An 11,412-nucleotide genomic window follows, 5' to 3' on the forward strand; every position below is an offset into this window, starting at 1 on the left:
ACTTTGTGGTGTCAGGGAAGTCAAAATAGTCACTAGCTACAAAGAAAGACTCAACCCAGAAGATGACAGCATATGAGAAGGAGCAGAGGGCAACTGGAAGGAAATGGTGGTAAGCGTAACTGTTATTAAGCAATGTCACAGCAAACCAGCTGCTAGGGAGAAAAAAAACTCTGTAGGTTTCAAGGCTTTTCCAAATCCAAAGGCATCAGCTGTGCTAAGCAAGGGGTTTTCAGCACATTTGTTCAGTGCAGGAGGGCCTGGGGTATGAACGTTGTGCTGTACCATAGGCTTGCAAGGCCATGTTTTCTCTGTTTCTGAAACTACTTCTGCCAGTCAAAGAACTGCCAGATTTGGCCAGTGTTCCTGTACTTTTTGTCTGAATCCCACTAATGACATGGGGGCTTGAGCTGATGTCATCTTTATATTTTCCAAAATCTGTTCTACATTCTCCTTTTCTCTTTCAAGAGCAAGTACTAAAGGACTGATTCAGTGGGTCAGATCTCCAGGTGACATTAACTAGCATGACCTATGTTAAATTAATTCTAACGAAGCCATTTCAGTTTACACTGGTTGAGTATCTGGCCCAAAACTCCAACCCCAGAATGCCCATTATTGTATTTTGGCACATTTGCTCTACTGTGCTCTTCCAGCAGACTAATGGTGTGAGGACCTGGGGAAAGGAAGAAAAAACATCTGGCCACTTGCATTCAAAATCAGACATTCCCAACTTATTTACATTCCTAAATCATCCTTTTTTTGGAGGGGGGGAGGGGCATTTTCCTTGTGGTCCTGAATATTTTGTCTGAGAGTTAAATAGCAGGGAATCAGGTATGACACGGCTTGTTGGTTCTGGGCCACCTAGATCCTTTAGTCCTAGCAGGAGGCAGGTATGCTTCAATGGAGGAGACATCTAGCAGATTAGGCAGCTGCTGTCCCCGGTAACCCCTGCAAAGCACTTGGCACCAGCGAGTGCCAGGCTGAGTGCATTACTGAGCCGTGGACGATAAGCATATCTCCAACAGCAATAACGGCTGTAACTTACCCAGCACATTCCCCGACCAATTAACATCTTAACTGCACACACGCTGCCTAAAGGATATAGGGAATTTGACAAGGGATTAGACTAGATAACTTGGCATTATTTTTACCGTGATCCTACCAGTGATCTATCTTGTTTCCATAAAGATATTCTTCACAGCATTACTGGTAGGGAACAAGCTTCAGTTTCTTACTACTGCTTCCAGGTTAAGTTTTAGTTTTTAAATCCTGGCAAGTACAAATAGGGACACTCCCAAGTAATACTAAAGCAGCAGACTATTCCCTCTTTCCTACTAACCTGGTAAACATCTAGCGTGCTATAGAAAGGCTTCCAGTATCGTTGCCTAAGTAGAATGGCACTGGCCCGGGATGTCCTTTACAATCCTGTTTATCTGCAACTATCTGTAGAGATAAAACATGGGTACAAATTAGAGGCTGCTTTGAAGTCCTACAGAACACATGGACAAACATATTAAATAAAAAGGCAATCAGTCGACTGTCCAGTGTGGTCAATTGGGACTCCTCTTTTCCAGGAGAACTGGTTGCTGTCATTCTAAGTTAGAGTAATATTCACGCCTCTGCAAAGCTCTCTAGGAATGAAGTTAGCATAAGATCAAAACACTCCTCAAGTCTTCAGTACGTTTAATCTTGCCATCTATCTCTGTGAGGTTTGTGTGCAATTATTCCATTTTACAAATGGGGTCGAAAGTATAGAGGACAAAACTTGTGACTAAGATCATACAGGAAGTCTGTGGGAGGATGAGGTATCAAACAGGCCAACATCCTCGCTTTTGAGAGACACCATCTCCAGCATGGCACTGGAGGCTAGCCTTTGTCACTGCAGCGGACTCAGAGGAGACAAGGAGTGCTCCAGCTGACAGTGCCACAGCCTTCATTGTTTTGTTTCTGAATACTCTCCAGTATACATACAGGGTGGGGATGAAGAGAATTGCCTGGGAGGGTTTACAGCTTTGACCAGTTTGTGTATGGTACTGTGACTAGATGTTAGTTTGGAAGAGTGAGTTTCTGCTCTGGAAAACCTAAAGAATACAGCTCCTTGCCCTCCCCATGGGGTCTCTGAAAGTCCTTGGGATGAACAGTCTTGGTGGACATCCAACAGGCTGTAAGGGATTTCTTGACTAAAAATAATAGCTGATGCTTTTTCAATGCTTTTGATTCCAACACTTCACATGCTTGAACTGCTGTACTAGAAGTCATAACATTACCCATTGCTGACACTTGAAGAGCTCCAAGCAGAGCAGCACACCATGCCACTGTTGCTGAGGGAAGGAAAAATGGTGAGAATTAAGAACACGGTTATTTAGCTTGGAATTTTACCAGAATACAGAAAACAATATGCAGCTTCTTAGTAAAAACAAACAAACAACAATAAAACTAGATCTTCAGTTATAAAACATGGAAAGACTGAAAAAACTAACTTGAGCTTTTCACGCTTCAAGGCAAGGACTGTGAATTTTCTTTGAACGCCACAGCTATTATCAAGACTCATTCCAAGTTTGTAGCTGTACTTTCAGAAGTGCTGTGCTACAACACCCCTGGGCCAAGATACAGCTTATCCCTCAGTCAGAGGGACTACCTCTTTGTTACTGCTGAAGAAAGAATGATCCCCATGTCTTATGTATAACAGGCACTCTGCCTCTGCCCTCCTCCTCTTCAAAGCCTGCAGGCACGTCCATGTCCCTCAGCACAGCTGCATGGAGCCAGGGAGCAAGTACACCCTGGAGCATCGGAGTAGGCAGCACAGGGCAGACCAGACTGCTCGCAGCTCTGTCACCCGCTCTGCCTTCTTTCTGGGGACTGTGTGTTTGAAATCAAAGACTTCCACACTGTGCAGCATGTCACTGGACATTGCCCAACTCTGCTGGCATTTCTATATAAAGAGCCGTAACCTGGTTTCAGATTATCTGCATCTATCCATGTAAATAATGAGGCGGGCTTAAAATTGTTTCATTGAAGTGGCAGGTTAAAACTCACAGATGGCCACAGAGCTGCACTTTGCTATGAGATGACAGGATAACATGCCTCACCTTTTCTCTGGGGAAGAATCCCTCTTTCCATGGTCAGCCTTTCCCCGTGCCCAAGAGGCCTCTGTCTGTTTTTTGGTTTGTTTAAAGGAAATCAAACCAACGAAGTGACACCCTCCCCACCCTTTTATTTATTTATTATAAATAGGCCCAGTGCATCTTTTTTAAACTTGTTTTTAGGAGTGCAGAATCTTCTTAAAATGCTGCTTCCTAGCATCAGACCACATGGTTAACCAGTCTTGGAAGCAGGAGGCTTTCAACAAACACTGTGGTAGAAAGGCAAAGCAATTCATTAGCCTTTTCATGTGCATGTCCCTTATGAGGGACAAAAGTCTTCAGGCATAACGCTGAAATTACCAAGGCCTTCTTGTCATTTCACCTCAGCCAAGGGAACTCCTGGTACAGAAGATTAACAGTGCCAATGGGAATAATTTTGAATTGCTGTTCTCCTCTGTTAATCACAGATGGTACCACAGGATGCACCCCAAAACAAGGAAGGGAGTCAAAGTTGCTTACTTATGATGCTTAGCTCACTGAGAAATCACCAAAAGATTTCTTTGCCCTTCCTCTAAAACATATGGAACTGGCTGCTGCCCCAGGTGCAACACCAGCCTGCACTGGCCTCAGGCCTCAGTGGGGCATGCGGTTCCAGAGGGCTGAGAAGGGTTTGCACCCTGCGCCCTGCAGCAAGAGAAATAAGACACAACCCTTCATGGTCAAAAGCTCTCCCATTCTTTCAAGAAAATCACTGTACAAAATAGAGGTTTTATTTCTTTCTCCACTGAAAAAAAAGCCAACCCCAGGGTCCCTAGGAACTACAGAAAGCAATAAATAGCAAAGAGTTTCTAGAAATATGACTGGTACTGATAAAGGCAAGTAGACGCATATTTAAAAGTGATGCTTGACTTTAGAAAGAGACACTTCATAAAATTACCATGGGTTTGGTCTATTAAGCACAAAACAAACAAACAAAAAAACTGTGAGACCAGGTGTCCAGTTTTTAGGGGCAGAGAAGCAGATTTATATACACTTGCTACTTACTTTTCTCCAACCCATCTCCATCACTTACCAACTTCAGCATGAAAAGCATGAAAACCTTGAAGGCTGCTGGAGCTGGATTCTGAATTCCCTGCCTTCTTTATTGAGCACTTTAGGTCCACAATATGATGTTCTGTTCTGTAGCACATACACTAACTTCCTCAGGGACTTAGTGATCCCAATTGTTTGCTAAAGATGTTTACTCAAAACCATCAAACGTGATATACTGCTACTCCAAACAAGCTGCTCTTGTTGTGTGACTCCCTCTTTCTCTTACATACCGAAGTTTCTGTAGGAAGTCAGTCTAAACATCCTGACTGATGGAAGAAAATTACAAATCTTAGACAGTTTAGCTACACAAACTGCAAGTATCTCCTGACTTGGATCACTCAGATTACTATGCAATACTGTCATTTGGAGCAGCCACTAAAAATGTTATGTATGCAAGCAAATACAATACAAGTTCAAAGCTGAAAACTGAGAGAACAAAATTATTTCTTGAGTGGGGGAAAAGTACACAGGGACTATCTTATATTGTACTGAGAGTCTTTCTTTTATTTATTATTTAAACAGTCAGCATCTCTTTAAAGTTGTGTGACAGCTTTGATGACAGAAAGCAGATCTCTCTAATGCACATCTAGCAGCAGTGCCAGGAATGCCAGCAGATGCATAAGCCTTTTCTACAACTAGACAGGGACTGCGAAGAGAACTGGCCAAATATGGTGCTGCTTCAGCATCCCAAAATGCCTTGAGAGTTACACGTGCCTGAGTAGCAGTAAATTCACCTCACCATGCTCAAAACCTAGATTATTAGAGAACATTTTCTATTGCAACTGCATTTTGTGCTGCATTTTTACCATTAAAACTACAGATTGGTGTACCCTCCCCCATCCCTTCATCCTTTTTATAAAAGTGAAGATAGTAGCTCAGAAAGCCCCAGTGTGATAGCTAGAGGTGGTGCCGTCAGCACTACAGCAACTGAGATCCTGCCAGGGGCTCGGTCTGTTGGCACATGCAAAGAAGCGTATCTGCACAGCCCTGCTTTTGAAAGGGTTTCACAGCTTTCACAGAGCAACCTGGTGCTGCAAGATGACAATTGCTGGCTTCCAACTTTACAGTTAAATGCTATTTGAACAGTCAGTGCTTCAATGTGGACACAGCAGATAAGTTAGACTAAGGACAGAGGAGGTGTATTGTGTGGGACTGCCACCCAGACCATTTTGACAAAGAAGGAAAGGGTTAACAGTATCATTTCTGTGTACAAAATGGATCTCTGCCTGCCTTATCACAACAATTTGTACCTCAAAGAAGAGTTACTCCTGGTAAGAAAGAATGCGTAGACTTAGCGTTGCTTCCTCCATTTATACAGTTGCATTTCTCACAGCAACGTAGTCCAGAGGTACCCAAATAAGTCCTAAATGGGAGACTGGACACCAGATGTAGTTATACGAAAAGTAAAATGCTTCTGAGGAAGACCTTCCTTTCTCTTTGCTGTGGTTAATGCTGCTGGTTACCACAACTGAGAAACTTCCCCTCTTTTATTTCCTCCTCGTGATAAGAGCAGTTGATTCTAAGCTGAGCAGCAGGAATAAGGAAAACCGTAACACTTTTATTCTAATTTGGAGGATGGGAAAAGGGAAGAAGCTATCTATTGTTTCATTTCCTGGATCTCATGCCTCTGTGTAATACTGTTCTGAATAGATTTTAAGATAAACTGTTTAAACAGAGCTGTCTGCAACAATTGGAAAACTAAATGAGGAGAAATTATTATATTGACCATTCCTACAGTGAAGTTCAGTGTTTTGTGGCAAACTGTATTTCAGAGTGATGCTGGACATAAAGACCTAAAGAACTAGAAAACAGGAGTCTTCAAAATAGTGCAAAGCTTTAGAGCCAGTTCATGAAACAGTTGATTTCTCCCAAACCCTCTTACCTTAGGGTCCTGATGAAAAATGCCTTTTTTTTTTTTTCCCCTTCAACATCCCTTAAACAGGTTATAGGAAAAGTTCTCCACAGGTATATGACAAACTTTCACATGCCTAATGTGTGCTACATGTGTAGCATTTGTAGGAAGCATCACTCTTGTGCTTCTGTGGATTTTACAGGTGTGGGTACAAGGAAGGGAGAGGAATGGTACACAGCTGTGTTGCTGAGCAGTATTGACAAGCATTGTGCTGGGCCATTCCAAGGTAAGGTTTAAGGAAGGTAAAGTTAATTAGTTGATCTACTTCACCCAAATATCTTTAGGGGATGTAAATAAAGAGGAAGCAACAGAAGTTAAAATATAATCTAGCCAGAGCCAAAAATAGCATTGACATTTATCCCGTTTCAAATGATTATGTAATCATTTTTATTTAAAAATAGTTAAAAAGTGATGCCAAATTTACTCTATGCCCTAAATGCATCTCTCTACTGAGAAAAATGAGCGCCATTGTCTACACTCAGTAAGAAAACAGATAAAATTGCCAAGAACCATGTAAGCTCGAAGGTAAAAACTGAGCTCTCAGGTTTGAGGGCTGTAGGTTATTCATGGAAGTTTTGCACAATGAAATTGTGCAAGGACAATTTCTGCTTAGCACTAGTGACAAGTAGTGGGGCAAGCTTGGCATATGAAGGCAGAGGCATAAATTCCACCTAACTCTTCATTCTTTTGTTCCCCAGCATTTGTTGAATTCTTCCCACTTTCCATGATTTAAGAGCTCTTGCAGATGTTTTAGATTTCTTCTAATCACATTTAAGCACTACTTACATTGGTTTTTAAACAACATGCAATATATAATTTTTTTATATTAAGCTCCAGTTTTCCAAAGCCTATGTTGCCCTGCACTTTTTTGTTCTCATATGTTATGCATTATAAAGTGGGCGTGTTAGCCAGAAATTATTCCACAAGTATTTTCAAGTTTTGCCTATTCTGTGTCTGTACACATTTCTATCTGTCATAGCACAAAGGCACTAAATGGAATTGTGGTCACTAGTATATTTGACATTTCACACTTGGCCTGGAAAAAAAAACAAACTGTGATACAGTTCAGCATTGCTTGCTGAAGAAGTAATGAACAGTAATCATACTGCAGGATCAGGTGATAGAGCACAAGCAGCAGCTCTTCTAGCACAGGACCAGCTCACACTGCAAGACAGGAATGGGAGAAGTCAGAATCATTCCTTGGAAAAAAGGAATAGTCTTTCTGCTTTCCACTGCATATCTGTACAGCTGAACAGTGCAAACAGCATCTGTGGCCATGAGTCAGCTATGCGGGAGCATTGTTTGTCTCTGCTCTCTATCCAGGAAGAAGTCCCAGACTGTGTGCTCTGCTGAAACCCAAACCCTGCCTGGAAGACTCTGAAGGTTTCAGACCACCTTGCTGCCCACAGAGAGGTGCTAACAAGTCAGAACAGCTCTGATAGGAAGCAGGAACCTGGAGCGACATGAACAAATCTAATTGGGCTTGTGAAGCTTAGTTGGAGTGGGAGAAAAATCCTCTGGGAATATATCATATGAGGAAGTTTTTCATTTTCTTCCTTCTTTTTTCACTTTCTTCCTTCTTCTTACTCTTCAGTCTTTCAATTCCTTTCAAGCAAAGTAAGTGGTCTCAAGTACCAGTATACCAGAAACATGGTTAGGACTGATCGAGTTCGCATTTGCTTTTCTCTTGTGTTCAGTCCACAGGCAAGGAACAAATAGGAAAAAAAAAAAAAAAGCAAGCTTCACCCAAAATAACTTCCTGAAACAATCACTTCCTCAACGGTTCACCTCTCTCCTGTGGGCAAAGAGAGAGTGTCAACAGATCAATGTGGGCAGGAAAGGCTTTTAAGTAAAACACTTCCACAGTGATCAAATGCAAAAGACAACAGAAGTGGGTCATTCACTCAGGCATATAGGAACTGTCAGCACTAGTAGGCATGGCTGAGTGGAAAGGGGCTCTGTAAAGGCGCTTAGGGCGAGCCTCCAAGTTCACAGTCGAATCATCACCAGAGTAAGTGGAAAGAGAGTCTGAGATAGCACAGTAAAATATATTTGGGTTTTTACACTGACAGCACTTTTCAGACACCAGTAAGTTGAACACCAGCAAGATCCAATTCCCATAGGATCCTACTGGACAAAATGTCCAGCATACAACTAAACAAAAACATCATACGATGGGTGAGCAATTGGCTGACGGACAGGGCTCAAAGGGTTGTGGTAAATGGGGTCACATCACGCTGGCAGATGATCATTAGTGGGGTCCCTCAAGGCTCCATTTTAGGGCCAGTCCTCTTCAATGTTTTTATAAACGATTTGGATGTAGGACTAGAAGGTGTTTTGAGCAAATTTGCTGACGACACCAAACTTGGAGGAGTTGTAGACTCGGCTGAGGGTGGAAAGGCCTTGCAGAGAGATCTGGACAGATTGGAGAGAGGGGCGATCACCAACCACATGAAGTTTAACAAAAGCAAGTGCCGGGTCCTGCACCTGGGGCGGGGCAACCCTGGCTATACGTACAGACTGGACGACGAGACGCTGGGGAGCAGCCCCGCAGAGAGGGACCTGGGGGTTGTGGTTGACAGCAAGTTGAATATGAGCCAGCAGTGTGCCCTGGCAGCCAGGAGGGCCAACCGTATGCTGGGGTGCATCAAGCACGGCATTGCTAGTTGGTTGAGGGAAGTGATTGTCCCACTCTACTCTGCGCTGGTGTGGCCTCACCTCGAGTACTGTGTGCAGTTCTGGGCACCACAGTACAAAAAGGACATTAAACTGTTGGAGAGTGTCCAGAGGAGGGTGACAAAGATGGTGAGGGGCCTAGAGGGGAAGAGGTATGAGGAGCGGCTGAGGTCACTGGGCCTGTTCAGCCTGGAGAAGAGGAGGCTGAGGGGGGACCTCATCGCAGTCTACAACTTCCTTGCGAGGGGGAGTGGAGAGGCCTATTCTCCGTAATCACCAGTGACAGGACCCACAGGAACAGTGTTCAGCTGAGGCAGGGGAGGTTTAGGCTGGACATCAGGAAGAGGTTCTTCACCGAAAGGGTGGTTGCACACTGGAACAGGCTCCCCAGGGAAGTAGTCACTGCACCAAGCCTGCCTGAATTTAAGAAGCGATTGGACTGTGCACTTAGTCACATGGTCTAAAATTTTGGGTAGACCTGTGTGGTGCCAGGAGTTGGACTTCATGATCCTTATGGGTCCCTTCCAACTCGGGATATTCTATGATTCTACGAATCTTATCTGCTAATGCATTTGCCCAGCAGGTGGGAGACTGCCTTTAATCCTAGACTATATTCCATGATGAAATGGTGCAGTCCATTGGAGAACAAAGCCATTGAATTGTCCTTTACCATCTGTTAAACAATCCATAGAAAACAGTTCTTTTCCTCAGAAGGAAAGAGTTATATACAGCACATGCAGAGAATATACAGCGTTTTCAAGGGAAGAGGCAGTCTGGTTTTGCGTGACAGTTCAGTCATACCTGCACTCCAAGGTGCAGTTTGCATGTAGAGAGAGAGGCTGTGTATGAGAAGTTTGATTGACATATCCTGGAGGCAAATAGGGTCAAGAAAACCTTGACACAAATTCTTCTCCATGTAGGACAGGCCCATACATTAAGAAAATTACTAAACTACTAGCAAAGTCATCCAGACTCTCCCTCAGCTATTTCTCTCCATAGTTCCTATAAGCAGCTGTTCTAAGTGTTGTTTGTAGAGGGGTGCGTGCTGCTAACTCATCCAAACAGTAGGCCTCCTGCAAACTTTTAAGAGCTCTCTGCTTGTAGCAGGCATCATTTTCCAGACCTTGTAAAATGTTATTCTGGGCACTGGTCTATACCCTAGGGAAATTCCTTACTGAGCAATTACAAGGACAGCCAGTGACCCAATAACCTTCATTTTCTTGGGATGACGCAATGGCCAGTTCACGCTCAGGAAGTACAGCAGGCTGAGCAGAAGGTGAAATGAGCTGCTGAAATTCCCACATCAGCATTTTGTTTCCATTCCATCAAGGGCAAGATTTCAAAGTGTGGAATGGTCCTTTAAGTTCTGTCTTTTATGAGGTCAGGCTAAATGCTTCCCTTTTATATATGAAGAGAGGGTGATCTTTGCCAGAGTCCACACTGGATTTGCTCTTGTTTTGATTTGCGTTTCGGTTGAGAGCTCTGTGTAGCAGGAAATGCAACTTTCAAAAGCAGTTCAGGCTTTGCTGGAAAGTGGACCCTGTAAGAAACAGTGGGCTGCAGAAGCATTGCTGCAGCAGCAGCAGCAAAGATGTTCTGCTGTGACCCCACTCTGTCTACAGACTGTAACTCAATCTTCCTTTCTACCCAGTCCTCATCTTCAAGACTATGCTCGATTTGGGGCAGTAAATAACATACATGAAAGAATAAGACAGGAAAAAAAGCTCATAAGAGTTGGCTAGGTTGTGTGAGAAGGGCAAAGAATTCAACATAAACCTGACTGTGAAGAAGTGAAAGGCGGCTTATAAAATTCAGGATTGCATGAGAGGGATCCTGTAAGACATTGCACGCTGTAATTTCCATCTTCTTCATTTAGTCAACTACAGTTGACTAGACAAGAAAAAACAACTCCCAGCACAGCCTGTAGAGACCTCAAGGAAAGCATTAGAAAGTCTATTAAAATAGTTAAATTGGATGAAAGCACCTGAAAATGTTCTGTGGTGGGTAGTACTTGCAATGGCAGAAAGATGAACTGGATGCACTGACACAATTGTGTATGGTTTGGCTTGACTGCAGGCACAATGAGTATCCTGAAGTCTGTACCGCTTTTAAGATTACAGCAGTCAGCAGAAGTAGCTTGAACATTAACTTCAGCCATGTACAGCTAAAATTGCACCTGATCTTACATAATGTGTCTCACTCACATGATACATGTGTGAGAAGCATATCATATCACCGTGAATTACACTGAAGAAAGCACAGCATTGTGCTGGGACACAGTTCCCCAAAGGCTCAGATAAGTCTTCACAGCCCACAGTGATCCAGGAAATTATTTAGATTTCAGGCTGATAAACCTGTAGAACTAGCACTGCGTTCCCATCATACATTTCAGTGACAATTTGTAAGGGACAAAAGCAGGAGGGCCCAAAGGCCAAATCCTTTGTGACTGTATAAGCCTGTTTCTCAGTCTTGATGTCACAAGCAGGTTGATTGCTACTCCCCTCTAGCCATACTTAAAGACAAGTCCAGAACTTCCTTTCTCTCATGGCCATGAATTCTCTTCCTGCCTAAACTTATTCAGGACCAGTACATACCAATTGTTCTTATGGTAACAGTGTTCTGAATTTAAATAGCTCCGCATGTCCCAACTCT

The 11,412-nt window shown here is 43.2% G+C and overlaps 1 protein-coding gene across 1 annotated transcript in view; it reads right to left on the minus strand.

Moving 5' to 3' along the window:
- TLN2 (talin 2) overlaps positions 1-11,412 on the minus strand; it is a 228,549-nt gene that overhangs the window by 33,713 nt on the left and 183,424 nt on the right. The window lies entirely within an intron of this gene.

The sequence above is a fragment of the Anser cygnoides genome, chromosome 11 (genome assembly GCF_040182565.1).
Source record: "Anser cygnoides isolate HZ-2024a breed goose chromosome 11, Taihu_goose_T2T_genome, whole genome shotgun sequence".
NCBI classification, from domain to species: Eukaryota; Metazoa; Chordata; class Aves; order Anseriformes; family Anatidae; genus Anser; species Anser cygnoides.